General features: G+C 39.8%; 1 protein-coding gene across 4 annotated transcripts in view; it reads left to right on the top strand.

Annotated features, from left to right (window-relative positions):
- The window catches only part of LOC130907954 (tyrosine-protein kinase Fyn), a 258147-nt gene that overhangs the window by 142199 nt on the left and 102401 nt on the right, over positions 1–13547 (top strand). The window lies entirely within an intron of this gene.

Here is a 13547-nt window from a genome sequence, read left to right as displayed (position 1 = left end):
TCAGCAGACACTCATGTATGCACAGTTATACAGGTACAGTGCTGGCCAAAAGTATTGGCACCCCTGCAGTTCTGTCAGATAATGCTCAATTTCTCCGAGAAAATGATTGCAATTACCAATGCTTTGGTAGTAATATCTTCATTTATCTTGCTTGCAATGAAAAAACACAAAAGAGAATGAAAAAAAAAAATCATTATCATACAAAAGTATTGACACACTCAGCCTAATACTTGGTAGCACAATTTTTAGATGAAATAACTGCAAAGAACCGCTTCCGGTATCCATCATTGAGTTTCTTAGAATGCTCTGCTGGAATTTTACCATTCTTCTTTGGCCAACTGCTCCAGGTCTCTGAGATTTAAAGGGTGCCTTCTCCAAACTGGCATTTTCAGATGTCTCCACAGGTATCCTATGGGATTCAGGTCTGGACTCATTGCTGGCCACTTTAGAAGTCTCCAGTCTTCGCACTTCATAATGCCATGCTCATGGTCAAGCAGTCCAGTGCCAGAGGCAGCAAAGCAACCCCTAAACATCAGGGAACATCCACTATGGTTGACTATGAGGACCGTGTTCTTTTCTTTGAAGGCCTCGTTTTTTTCCTGTAAACTCTGTGTTGATGCCTTTTTCCAAAAAGCTCTACTTTTGTCTCATCTGACCAGAGGACATTCTTCCAAAATGTTTTTGGCTTTCTCAGGTCAGTTTTGGCAAATTCCAGCCTATTTTTTATGTCTCCAGGTCAGAAGTGGGGTCTTCCTGAGTATGCTACCATAAAGTCCCTTTTCATTTAGACGCCAACGGATAGTACGGGATGACACTGTTGTACCCCCGGACTGCAGGACAGCTTGAACTTGTTTGGATGTTAGTCGAGGTTCTTTATTCACCATCCGCACAATCTTCCGTTAAAATCTCTCATCAGTTTTTCTTTTCCGTCCACATCTAGGGAGGTAAGCCACAGTGCCATGAGCTTTACACTTATTGATGACACTGCACACGGTAGACGCAGGAACATTCAGGTCTGTGGAGATGGACTTGTAGCCTTGAGATTGTCCATGCTTCCTCACAATTTTGCTTCTGAAGTCCTCAGACAGTTCTTTGGTCTTCTTTCTTTTCTCCATGCTCAATATGGTACACACAAGGACAGAGGTTGGGTCAAATTTAATCCCTTTTAACTGGCTGGAAGTGTGATTTAGTTCTTGCCACCACCTGTTATGTGCCACAGGTAAGTAACAGGTGCTGTTAATTACACAAGTTACAGAAGCATCACATGATTTTTCAAAGGGTACCAATACTTTTGTCTGGCCCATTTTTGGAGTTTTGTGTAAAATGATAATGATTTAATTTTGTTTTTCATTCTTCTTTGTGTTTTTCATTGCAAGCCAAATAAATAAAGATATTACTGCCAAAGCATTTTTAAATGCAATCATTTTCTGTGAGAAATTGAGCAATATCTGACAGAATTACAGGGGTTTCGGGGGCGGTCATCAGTCGTAAGGTCCAGCAAGGGGGTGCCAAAGCGTCGGCAGGGTAGCCGGGGCCTGGCTGGGGTAGTGTTTTGCAAGCACTGTCTTATATTGATGGCATGAAACAGTGTTCACCTTAGTCTCCAGCTTGAAATGCTCCCAAACGTTTGACATTTTTCTGCTTTTTCTTGGTGCCTTTCTCTTTGCTTTCGTTGGCTTCTTTGTTGTTACCTTTATAATCGTGCGTGGTTTGAAATCAAATATAGCCGCCGCTTCTCCCTTCTTCCTCTACACACGTGACGTCAGTGGGTTGTGCCGCATTGAAAGTAGTCCGGGCAAAATGCCATGCTTAGAGGTGGCAAAATTAAATGATTACTCTAGACCAGACATGTCCAAAGTCCGGCCCGGGGGCCAAATGCACCCCGTGGTCAAATTTCATCCGGCCGGCACGCACACAGACTTAATGAATTGGTCAGCAGTACTGCAACCAGCATATGAAGTAACTTACACACGAAATGCTGATCCTCATTTACCCACTAAAAGGCAGCAGCACTTTAACCCTTTATTGCCAAATGTATCACATTTGATACACCTAAAGTTTAATGATTTTGAGACCGATTTAGAATTTTGACATTTCTATTTGAAAAAAAAAAAAAAAAAAAAGATGGATGGAAGTCAACACATACATCTACAGGTTCAATGAGAAAAAAACTTGATTTAGCATGGGTTATAGATATTAGAGCACTTATTACTAGGGATGGGAATTGATAGGATTTTTACGATTCCGATTCCATTATCGATATTGCTCAACGATTCAATTCTTTATCGATTCTCTTATCGATTCTAATTTCGGGAAAAAGAAGAACAAACATTTTGATTGGCATCGTTTGTTTAATCAGAAGTCACAACCTTACAAACTCACAACGAGGTCAAAAGAGGCCCAAAGCGTCAATGTTAACTGTGGCAATAGGTTTTACTGAAACATTTTTCTAATAGAAATAAAAAATATTGGTATATTTTGGCATATAGTTCGTTGTTCTGCCTTTAGCAATGTCCCCAAACTTTTTCCTGTGAGGGCCACATAACTTTTCCCTTCTCTGATGAGAGGCCGGGGTCAGTTTGTAACAGAAAAAGTGTGGCGATTGCAGGAGTGCGTAAATGTAAAAAAAAATATTGTTTTTCAGAAAGCCACAATCAAATAACCCTCTGTGGATTCTTCACGGAGCAAAAGTAAATAAAATAAAAATAATATAATAATAATAATAATAATGAATAATAATAGCACTATTAATTAAATAGATAATCACCAAATAACCCTCTCTGAGTTATTCACTGAAAAATGCCAGGAAATAAATAACACTACTGAGGGCGAAAAACACAAAAAAAAATTCAAAATGCTCTCTGGAATTGTTCAGGGGGCCGGACCAAATATGGAGCCGCGGGCCGTAGTTTGGGGACCCCTGTTTTTATTTACCAGTAAATTAAAAAGCATGCCTTTTAGTTTTTTTGGTGCTTTCACGCTCAAGTGGTGGCGCCCTTGCGCTTCGTCACGCGAAGAAGAACCTGCTCACGTGAAGAAGAGCGCGCTTACACGCGAAGAAGAAATGCCGCATCCAAGCGAGTGAGCGAGTTAGTGAGAAAGGGAAACACTGCCACGAGCCTACGTTCTTTTTTAATGTTTGTAAAATATCTACAGAGCCAACGCCTGTAGGTATCATCTTCTGTGTTGTTGTTTTGTGTTTCCACTCGCGATCGGACACTTAAATCCAGTTGTGTAGTGGTTTAAACGATGTGCTAATGCTAGCGAACGCATGCTAACTGTTTGTTATTACTGTGTTAGCAGCTAATCATCGCTGATTTACGTTGATGCAAACCTGTTTGTTATTGGGGACGAAATTGATTTGTTTCATTTCTATTTTTAGTTTTAAGTGATGGTTGAATAAAGTCAGCAAATTATACCAACGTCTTCTGCATCGTCATTTGGGAGTTTAGCTAGCTGTATAACCAGGACTGAGCCTTAGCGTCTCGGTGAGGACAGTGCAGTCTATTCCCTCCCGATGCAGTTATATCCATCTCGCAATGACTGCAAGTCGCTTTGTTGAAATTTTTCCTCGTGAAGTGAAGACACACTTTCGAGCGTTCGAACCTACGTGCTGTCATTGTTATGTTTACGGCGGCAATGCTCGTGCTAAACTATCGTAACCTTTCATTTTCACCCTTTTTCCTGGTGAAGTGTAGCCAAACTTTGGAGTGAGTGGTTCTTGGCGCCATGCTAGATTGATGCGTCTGGACAACAAGACACGTCACAACGCAACATGCGTCTTTAGGGATCGTTAAAGGGCTCGTTCAGGCTTTTTCGTTGTGATGTCAAGGCCTCGAAACACTCGGAGCCGGTTCCGAATTGGAATCGGATTTCGATTCCCATCCCTACTTATTACACATATTCATTTTGACTTTTCTTTTTATAAATTTGAAAAACAGGTTTCATTAGGACCTTATTTTTCAAATTTTGGGATTCTCTGATAATTGCTTCATGTTGCAGGTATTTAAGGGCTAAGCAACATTACCCTGTGTGACCCATTACTTCCATTTTCTAAAATGGCGACAACAAAAAAAAGAATGTTGACTGTGACGGCCGACGCTTCAAGGATAGGTGGAAATTGGACTATTTCTTCACTAAAATACGCAATAACTGTGTGTGCCTCATTTGCAAAGAGACATTCGCTGTTTTTAAAGATTTCAATGTTAGGCGATATTACCAAACAAGACTATCTAACATGTACGACAAGATTACAGGGAAGATACTTGAAGCTAGTTTAATTTCACAGCAGCAGTATTTTGCAAATGCCCGAGAGTCAAAAGAGAACGTCACAAAGGCTAGTTGCAAGATTGTTGAAATTATTAATAAAAAAAATAATAATAATAAAGCAAATGTGCCACACTGAATGGCTTGCTAAAATTTGCTTAAATATATTGTTCCACGTAAAGCACGTCAGCCAAGGTCGGCACCCCACATTTTTACCACACCAAATCTGGCCCCCTTTGCAAAAAGTTCGGACAGCCCTGCTCTAGACGGAGAAAATGCCTCGATCAATTTTTAAAATCGAGTTACTCGAATTATTCGAGTAATCATTTCAGTTCTCTGAGGTGGGCTGAAGCAAGATTACAGCTCATTCCCTTGTGCCCTATTGGTCGTCTTTACTCATTTTGGGCTTGACGCAACCCTCACTTTGCCATATAACACAGAACTCCCTCGACTTTTTGTGCTTATTTCAATGTAATCTGTTTCTGTTATGCAAGGTGGCAGTTCATTTTGCACATTCTTGCAGTAGTATTTGCAAATAGACTCATTTAGCACATTCACTGTGTGTTGTCAAACCTGAGACGATTTGAGCGACTGTCTAAAAGGCAGAATCAAACAGCATTGTAATTGGTTAGACTTGTCTAAAGATTGTCAGGAACAAAAATTAGCGTGACACATCATCTCTTCAGCAGTACAAGTTTGCATCTTCTGATCTTGAGGCTAAGTTGGAGCCAGTCACATAATGACAAAGCCAATTTTCCTTTCTTTGCACCTGAGTCGTTTCTGCACACCGACAGTTGTTTGGTGCTGGTGTCTCCCAGGGCAATTTTTGAAGTTCTTCAATGTTAACCTGGATGGGCACTTACTCAAAAGAAAAAAAAAATCAACACATGGCTTCGACACAAACACATCACTCAAATTATTTGACTATACAGTGGTACCGCTACATACGAATTTAATTCGTTCCAGGACCTTGTTTGTAAGTCGAAATGGTCGTATGTCGAGCAGGATTTTCCCATAGGAATACATTATAATTCCATTAATTCGTTCCAAAGCCTAAAAACATACACTAAATTCTTAATAAATACTGCTGGCACTGTTACAAATGGCAATTAAACATAGAAAAACAAATAAGTTATAAATAAATAAGTCAGAATAATATAATAAGAAGAATAATTAATAATTATTCCTGTAAATAATGTAACGAATTGGATTCTAATATGGCGGACACTTTTTACTGTCCCTGAACGCACCGCGAAGCTGACGTCACGGTGAGATAGGTCGGTGCGGTAGAGATAATACTTTCGTTTTCTTGAGAGCAGTCAACTGCTTAAGACAATGGGCGTTTTGTGTTGGATAAGTTCTTAAATAAATGATAAAAACGTGACGAAGCTGGCGATTTCCTTGGCAATGTTACCACAATAATAATTGTCACCTTAACTTATAAATAGTGGCGAACGGTGGTCGGAAGAGGACCATGGAGCTGTATTGTTGAGCCAGTTCAGGGACGCGCACACCAAGCTCATATTTTTCTATAACTTGCATCTTCATTTCAAAGGTAAGCATCACTTTTTTCCTTGTTTCTCCAACTGTATCAACTTTTTTTGAAAACTGTGTTGATTTCTCACACAAGAAAATCCACCGTGCGTTCGTTTGCAGTGCTGTCATGTCGTCGTATTTCGAGCAACTCGTCGGATGTAGAAACAAATGGCGGCTCAAATTTTACGTCGGATGTCGAAAAGATCGTGTGTCGAAGTGATCGTATGTAGAGGTACCACTGTATATTTTTTTCCATCAGTACTGTTTTTGTCTTCCACTAACATGTGCAATTCTGTCACATCAAACTTCATAGTGCTTCATGTACTCTCACAAATTTTACAATAATGGAAACCATCAGTGCTGCTGAAAGCAGTAAACCAGCTACTGCTCTTACATTTGTTGCCAACAGCATGTGTAGTCTGTTAGAGTGAGGGAACATACCACTGAGTCCCATTTATTTGAAATCATAGTAAATCAAACCCAAGATGTCATTTTAACTGTTGTTTGTTTTTGCTTCTGGGTCGGATTTTGTCATTTGCTTTTTTATGCTCCCTCTGGAGAGTTTCTGTTTTATGAGAAAATACATACGGATGATTGTTTGCATTGGCTTATTTCTATGTTTTGGACCACATGGCTTCATCATAACAATTACAGTCCATCTAGTAGTTTGCCAGGCATTTCAGATAGATGTCAAGTTTTCATGCATTGTTGAAAGTAAAATAAACTTTTAACAATTTGCTTAGAGTGCAGACATCCACCAAAGATAAAATGACCCCATTTTCGATGAGCAACATTTTTGTATATATTAAGTTTGATGAGCAACATTTTTGTATATATTAAGGGCTTCTTTTTATTTCAGTTTGTCCCAGTTGGGATAATCACAGTGTAAAATCCTTTTCCATGTTAGGTTGTCTTTTGCAGCCTCCTGTCTTACACCAACTCTCAGTGTTTTCCATCGCTGCATCCATTTGGCGAGGGGTGAAAGTGGGCCGGAATGGTCCGGGATGCCGTTCCGGTGTAAAATTCGGGGGCGGAATGGTGCTTTGATCCCGAAAATATGACGGCAACTGTCAAACGTCCATGTTAATTTTTTTTTTTTAAACTGCCAGGCTTCCACACACGAATCTACAAGAAAACAATCAACTAATGTCAGATTTACAGCCAAAGTGTTGACAACAAGACTAATAAAGTGCTTGTGCAGCGTCATCCCTTTCCACCGATATTTATTATTTATTCCAAGGACAGCACGGAGCTCTCCACTGCTGCAGCAGATATCTGAGTCTGACGAATTGCGTCAACGTACGCATGCATGGACTCCAGTTATGTGTTCAATTGGCTGACATACTGACATGTCTTTAGCATGGAAAGTTAGCTCTAATTGGTTCAAATGCACATGTTTTCTGGGACAACAACAACAAAAAGAACAAGCTTGTTGAATTAATATGATAAATTGTGGCAATGCAAATGAAAATTGATGAGATCTTTAAGAGAAAAGAAAGACTACAAGAGACTTTTTTTTAATTGTTATTTCATTTGCTCTGATAGGGAGGTTCAGAACATCTTCCACGTTAACCCCGTAATGCCTGACCCCAGAAATAATTAGCTGAAAATTCAGATTTTTTTTTCTATTTGAAAGCTTTATGTGGTCCTCAAACGTAATTTAAAAAATTTGAACATTTTTTTAAAATGAATATGTATGTACTGTATATGCTGTCTAACAACTAAAAAGTTTTACTGTAATGAGATCCAGAAATGCTTGCTTTAAATGTGATACATTTGGCAATATAGTTAATGTGCACTTTGGACTTTTTTTTTGCTCATTTACCTACTGTATGTTAGGCAACTTATTTATTTTCTTATAATATAAAAAAAAGTCTTCCCAAACACAGCTATTCAAGTCTGCTGAAAATTCTTCTAGTTTTAATATCGCAATATACATATATCGCAATATACTGTATATCGCAATATATCGCAAACCCCCAAAAATTCGCAATGTCAGTTTTTTTCCAATATCGTTCAGCCGAAAAACGTAGACACTATTCTATCAGGCTAGATCAGACTGCAGCCCATACTATTCTAATGGAAGATTTTGGAAGTGACCTGCTGGTTCCTTTCTTTTTAAACAGTAGGGGTGTGCCATCTTAGGCACCCCACGATTCAATTCGATTACGATTAATGGGGCTAGGATTCGATTATTGAACGATGATCACGATGATCACGATTATCGATGCATCGTACATTACTAATTGATATAGAAGACAAACAAATTTTTGTCCATTATTTATTTAAAATATCCTGATGATTCAACAGGAACGATGGAAACATACCCATACAACAAAAACCTGCCCTTTCGCTGCTTTTTTATTTATTTATTTTTACAAGAAAGTGCAAAAACATTAACCATTTTAAAGGGAGTACTTATCTCACTCAACAATACAATAAAATTTACATAGGTGGAATGAATTCACATTTTCTGGAAACAAATTGTCTTTAGAAATAAGCGTTCTTTTAACCAATATACTTTGCTTTCACAGATTTCTGTAATATTTCGCATGTTTGTAGTGTTACCGCTGTACTTAATCATGGTTTTACACGTTCTGCATATGAAATATATGTTAGCGAATTAGCTAATCAGCTTAGCTCTAACTATTAACACCTCAAAAACAACAACAATAAAGGCTAAACCGTACAAGAGGGTTCGTGTACTCGCCTCTTGTAGACGCACATGGGTCGTAGCAACACACTCAGGACATTTTTCAATTGACATGACTCCAAACTACAGCTGGACATGTGAAAAACGAGGAGCAACGAACTATCTCTCTTCCCATCTTGCTCTAAGAAATAATGTGTGCCCAGAAGCGCGACACTGTACCTGCCTGTCTTATACACAAATTTATTTTCCAGTCTTTTGAAAAAGAGTAAATCTCTCCCTCAGTTACAGGCAGCATCCATTATAACGTGCGTGCGTCCGTTAAAGGTGTCCGGGCGGCAGACGTGTCTTGCATGTCGTTCCGCTAGGAGCGGCTGTCATAAAGTTATGAGGGAAAGTCATCGTTTTTGAGCCTTTATGAATCGTAATCGAATCGTCACTTGTCAAATCGCGATGCATGTAATAATCGATTTTGTGGAACTCCTCTATTAAACAGTGACACCTTTTTAAAATGATATATTGATTCTTGGTGGGAGCATATCTATAGACCCTACTCACATGACGTCACAACCACGCCTCCGCGCCATGTTGTCCGTCTACTCGTCATGTTAACGCATTACCGCTTCGTAAATTCCTCCTATTATGGTGTGTTTTTCTGCTCGTTAACATTAATAATCATAATGGTGAAGGCGTGTGTGGCGGTTGGTTGCAGTAACAGAGAAGATAGACGGAGAGACTTGAAGTTCTACCATATTCCGAGAGACCCGGAGAGGAGAGCGAGATGGACTGCTGCAATTCGATGAGAAAACTGGGCTCCAAACGATTACCACAGATTATGTAGTAGTCATTTTATATCTGGTAAGATGCATTTAATATATATTTAGAGGGTTTTGGGCTGACAACCACAATTAAGATCATTGCGAAGCTAATCGCCGACAACATACAGTTTCAAATTCAAGATGCTTATTTCTTCCATCATCATTACATTTTGAATAATATTTAGCTGGTACCAAGTGAAAGAAGCTGGCCTCGTCTACGGATCATCAGTTAAACAGGTGTGTCCAAACCTTTTGCAAAGGGGGCCAGATTTGGTGTGGTAAAAATGCGGGGGGCTACCTTGGCTGATTCACATAGAACAATATATTTAAACAAATTTTAGCAAGCCTTTCTGTGTGTCACATTTACTTTATTTATTTTTTTAATTAATTCATAATTTCAACAATCTCGCCTTTGTGGCGTTCTCTTTCGACACTCGGGCTCTTGCGAAATACTGCTGCTGTGAAATTAAACTAGCTCAACAATCTCGCCTTTGTGGCGTTCTCTTTCGACACTCGGGCTCTTGCGAAATACTGCTGCTGTGAAATTAAACTAGCTTCAAGTTGCTATAATTTCTCACTGCGTATCTTCCCTGTAATGTTGTACATGTCAGCATGTCTTGTTCGGTAATATTATCGCGTCACATCGAACTCTTTAAAAACAGCGACTGTCTCTTTGCAAATGAGGCGGACATAGTTGTTGCGTGTTTTATTGAAGAAATAGTCCAATATCCACCTATCCTTGAAGCGTCGGCCATCGCAGTCAACTTTTTTTTTTTTTTTTTTTTGGGATTGTCGCCATTTTAGAAAATTGGAAGTAAAGGGTCACACGTGGTAATGTTGCTTAGAGTGCTGCTCTTAAAGTTTTTCAAACTTTCTTGAGAATAGGCTGATTTTGTGTGGACAAGATAGTTGTAGATATCAGGGTAGCAGATGTCAGGCAGAGAGGGCGAAGACAGCGGGTCGAAAAATATCGATTTAGGCATCAAATATGGATCTGGCGAATGGATAGAGTGAAGCTTTTCCACATAACGCCTTTTATGCAACACATCCAATGAGTTTACAGCGTCTGAAAGCACCGGGGCTTCCATGAATTGCTCTATAAACTGAACGACTAATTGAAACCATTGAGAATAGGGCTAAACAGAGACGGACAATATGGCGGCCGGATACAGCGACACGTCATTCTGTGACGTTGGTGAGTAGGGTCTATAGACCCCAAACTCCAACGTCACACACTCATGTGATCGCTGTATAGTGCCGCCATATTGTCCGTCATTGTGTGTCCATATTGTCAATGATCGTAGTTTTTAAAGGTGGATTCACTTGCCAATTATAGAAGCCCCGGTGCTTTCAGACGCTGTAAACCCATGAGTTGCATAAAAGCCGTTATTTGGAAAAGCTTCGATTGATCCAGTCGCCAGATCCATATTTGATGCTCAAATCGATGTTTCCTCCCGTCCGGTCCCGTCCTGTGCGTCAGAGCTTGCTCTGAGACCACAAAATTTCCAATCATACTCCAGTTTATGTCACGATGAGGAGTCGGGTACCCAAAATCGGCACCGGCCCGAATATAAACTGACATTTGGTCAGCTGAGCGTCACCGTTGTCACGATTGTAAAATGAAACTAGATCAACAACGGGCCGGTGTGTGCCGAAAAATAGCTGCCCCGCGTGAAATGTCCCCCCTGACGGGAGCGCTTATTTATAACGCTTTATTGAAGTGAAAACATCAAATGTTTTCATGGACGCTTTACAGTAATGGATTTACGACTAAAATCAGTTTTAAATAATTAAATTACACAAAATATTAGTACTGTATTTTAGTAACAAATCGTGGACTGGGCCACATAACCATCTTTGAACAATGAATGTATTAGTCTACAGGTTTTCACGACCGTATCCCAATGACAATCACACAGGTATGACATTTCTTAGTTCAAGCAGAGTAAAATAATACATATTCACAGTACAAGATTTATTACTTCAAGCAGAGTAAAATACTACATATTCCAGACCTGTTAAGTTTCACGATTTGGTCGGGAGACTCCCGATTTTGACCCCAATGCTCACGCCTCACGATTAGAAAGCCAAATCTCCCGATTTTCCAAAAATGTCAATTTTTTTTTTTTTTTTTTTTAACGTTTTTGTTTGTCACCGTTTTGTAACGATACCATTCGGCCCGATTCGGAAAGTGACCAACAACGAATAGCCTGGCCGTCTCCGACTTCCCCGCCCTCACTCCCCTTCAGAGCTGGAAAAGCCCAACCAATCATCTGACAGGGAGGGAAGAGGCGAAGCACCACCGACTTCCCAAGATGCTGGCACTAATAAACCGGCTTTTAGACTGGTTCAAGTCTTTATTTTGGAAGGAAGAGATGGAGCTGACCCTGGTCGGCCTCCAGTATTCGGGAAAAACGACGTTCGTCAACGTAATTTCCGTAAGTCTTACCTGCCAGCGATTGCTAACTAGCCTAATGCTAATAGCATTAGAGCTAATGATGGGAGAACGATGAGGAAGAAGTCGCTGCTTTACTCTGTGTTTTCGTGGATCAAACATCATGGAATATTAAACCACTGCGGTCCTACCCCCACAATATATGAATTTAAGTGAGAAAGAATATCGTTACTTACTTGAAGTTTAATCATTTAGATTCGCTATTATGCTAAAGCTAAAGTGTATACTATACACTTTATTACATTATATCATTATTACTGTGCTGAAACAAAAAATATAAAGTTTCAATTCTAGGTTACAATTCAATTAAAAAACTGCCATGACAAAGATACTTTTAAAAACAAATATGATTAATTTTCTAAATGATGTAATTAATGTTTTTAATCTTGCTGATTTAGTCTGACGAAACCCTAATTGGAGTGATGGTTGATGAGATGAAGAGGCTGCTGAGGAAGCTGATGTCCAAATTTGTGCAAATGGATGTGATCAGGAAAGCTGAGGATATCCTAGATGTTGATTACAGGAACAAGGAGAACTGGCATGACACAGGCAACATAGCAGTATCACATGATGCCAGACAATACATGGAGCAAGTTGAAGACTATCTCTGATGCCACCAAAAAGAGGTTCTTTGACAGTGTAGTTAATTTTTACACAAGTGTTGTGACCAAAATGAACTTGAAAAAAAATGGTTGTATTTTGTCTTAGCGATTGTCGCGCGCGCGCGCGCGTCATCAAGATTGGCAAACAGAAATCTCCCTATTTGCAATTTCTACAACTTAACAGGTATGATATTCACGGTACAAGAAAGTCGTTTCCGTGTGGGCGCTCCCGTCGGGGGGGGGGCATTTCACGCGGGGCGGCTGTTTTTCGGCACAACACCTGTTGTTGCGCTCACCTTCTTGCTGCGCGACCGTGGTGACGAGCTTCGTAGTCTCCGTCTGATGATGTCTGCGATCGTTTTGGCATCACGACTATTGATGTTTTCGCCGCTGTCTGACGGCTGTCGACACAAACGCATTATGGACTGAGATAAACAAACCATGCATGCTTTAGAGATTTGCCTTTTTGGGCAAACAATGGGCACACAGTAACTACTAAAATGACCGTTTATCTTCTCTGTTACTGCAACCATCCGCCACACATGCCTTCACCATTTTGATTAATCAATGTTAACGATTGTCAGGAAGGTTTCTGGGTTCGTTTACTAGGCGGTGATTCCTTAGACAAGCAGAAAAACACGCAGTAATAGGAGGAATGTACGTAGCGGTAATATGTAAACACGATGAGCTGACGGACAATATGGCGGCACAACTCAGGGGGGCGGTGTTGTGACGTAACGTGAATGGGGTCTATAACCTTTTGGGCTACAAAGTATTGAGTATTAAAGATATATCACCTTCATGATAAATTGTCACACCCCTATTTTTAAGCCTTATTACATAGAGTTAGCAATGTTTTTAATGAAAAAAAATTGAGGGCCTTTTCTCAACTCTGTCTTTGGCCAAATTCACTGATTTATTGTTGAATTCCAATTTACAGTACGTTTTAAAATAGTGACATCTTCCATTAAAATGAACCTGGCAAATAAATAGTCGCGCTTTGACATGCTAGTCGAAGGGTGTCAAACATACTACTGCACATGAGTTATAATATTAATAATAACAACATTAAGGGCATAGTGGTTGTGACATTTTACGGCTCTGACTTTTGATCTTTCCATCGCTGTTTCCAAAGTTTCCTTCTGCTCTTGCTGTAATAACTGTATCGAGCTCTGGAGTCTGCACGAATGGGTTGAGCCCAGAATATGAAGACACAGTCT

This window comes from Corythoichthys intestinalis, chromosome 19, assembly GCF_030265065.1.
Source record: "Corythoichthys intestinalis isolate RoL2023-P3 chromosome 19, ASM3026506v1, whole genome shotgun sequence".
In the NCBI taxonomy this organism is placed as follows: domain Eukaryota; kingdom Metazoa; phylum Chordata; class Actinopteri; order Syngnathiformes; family Syngnathidae; genus Corythoichthys; species Corythoichthys intestinalis.
This window is presented reverse-complemented; position numbering and strand designations above follow the sequence as displayed.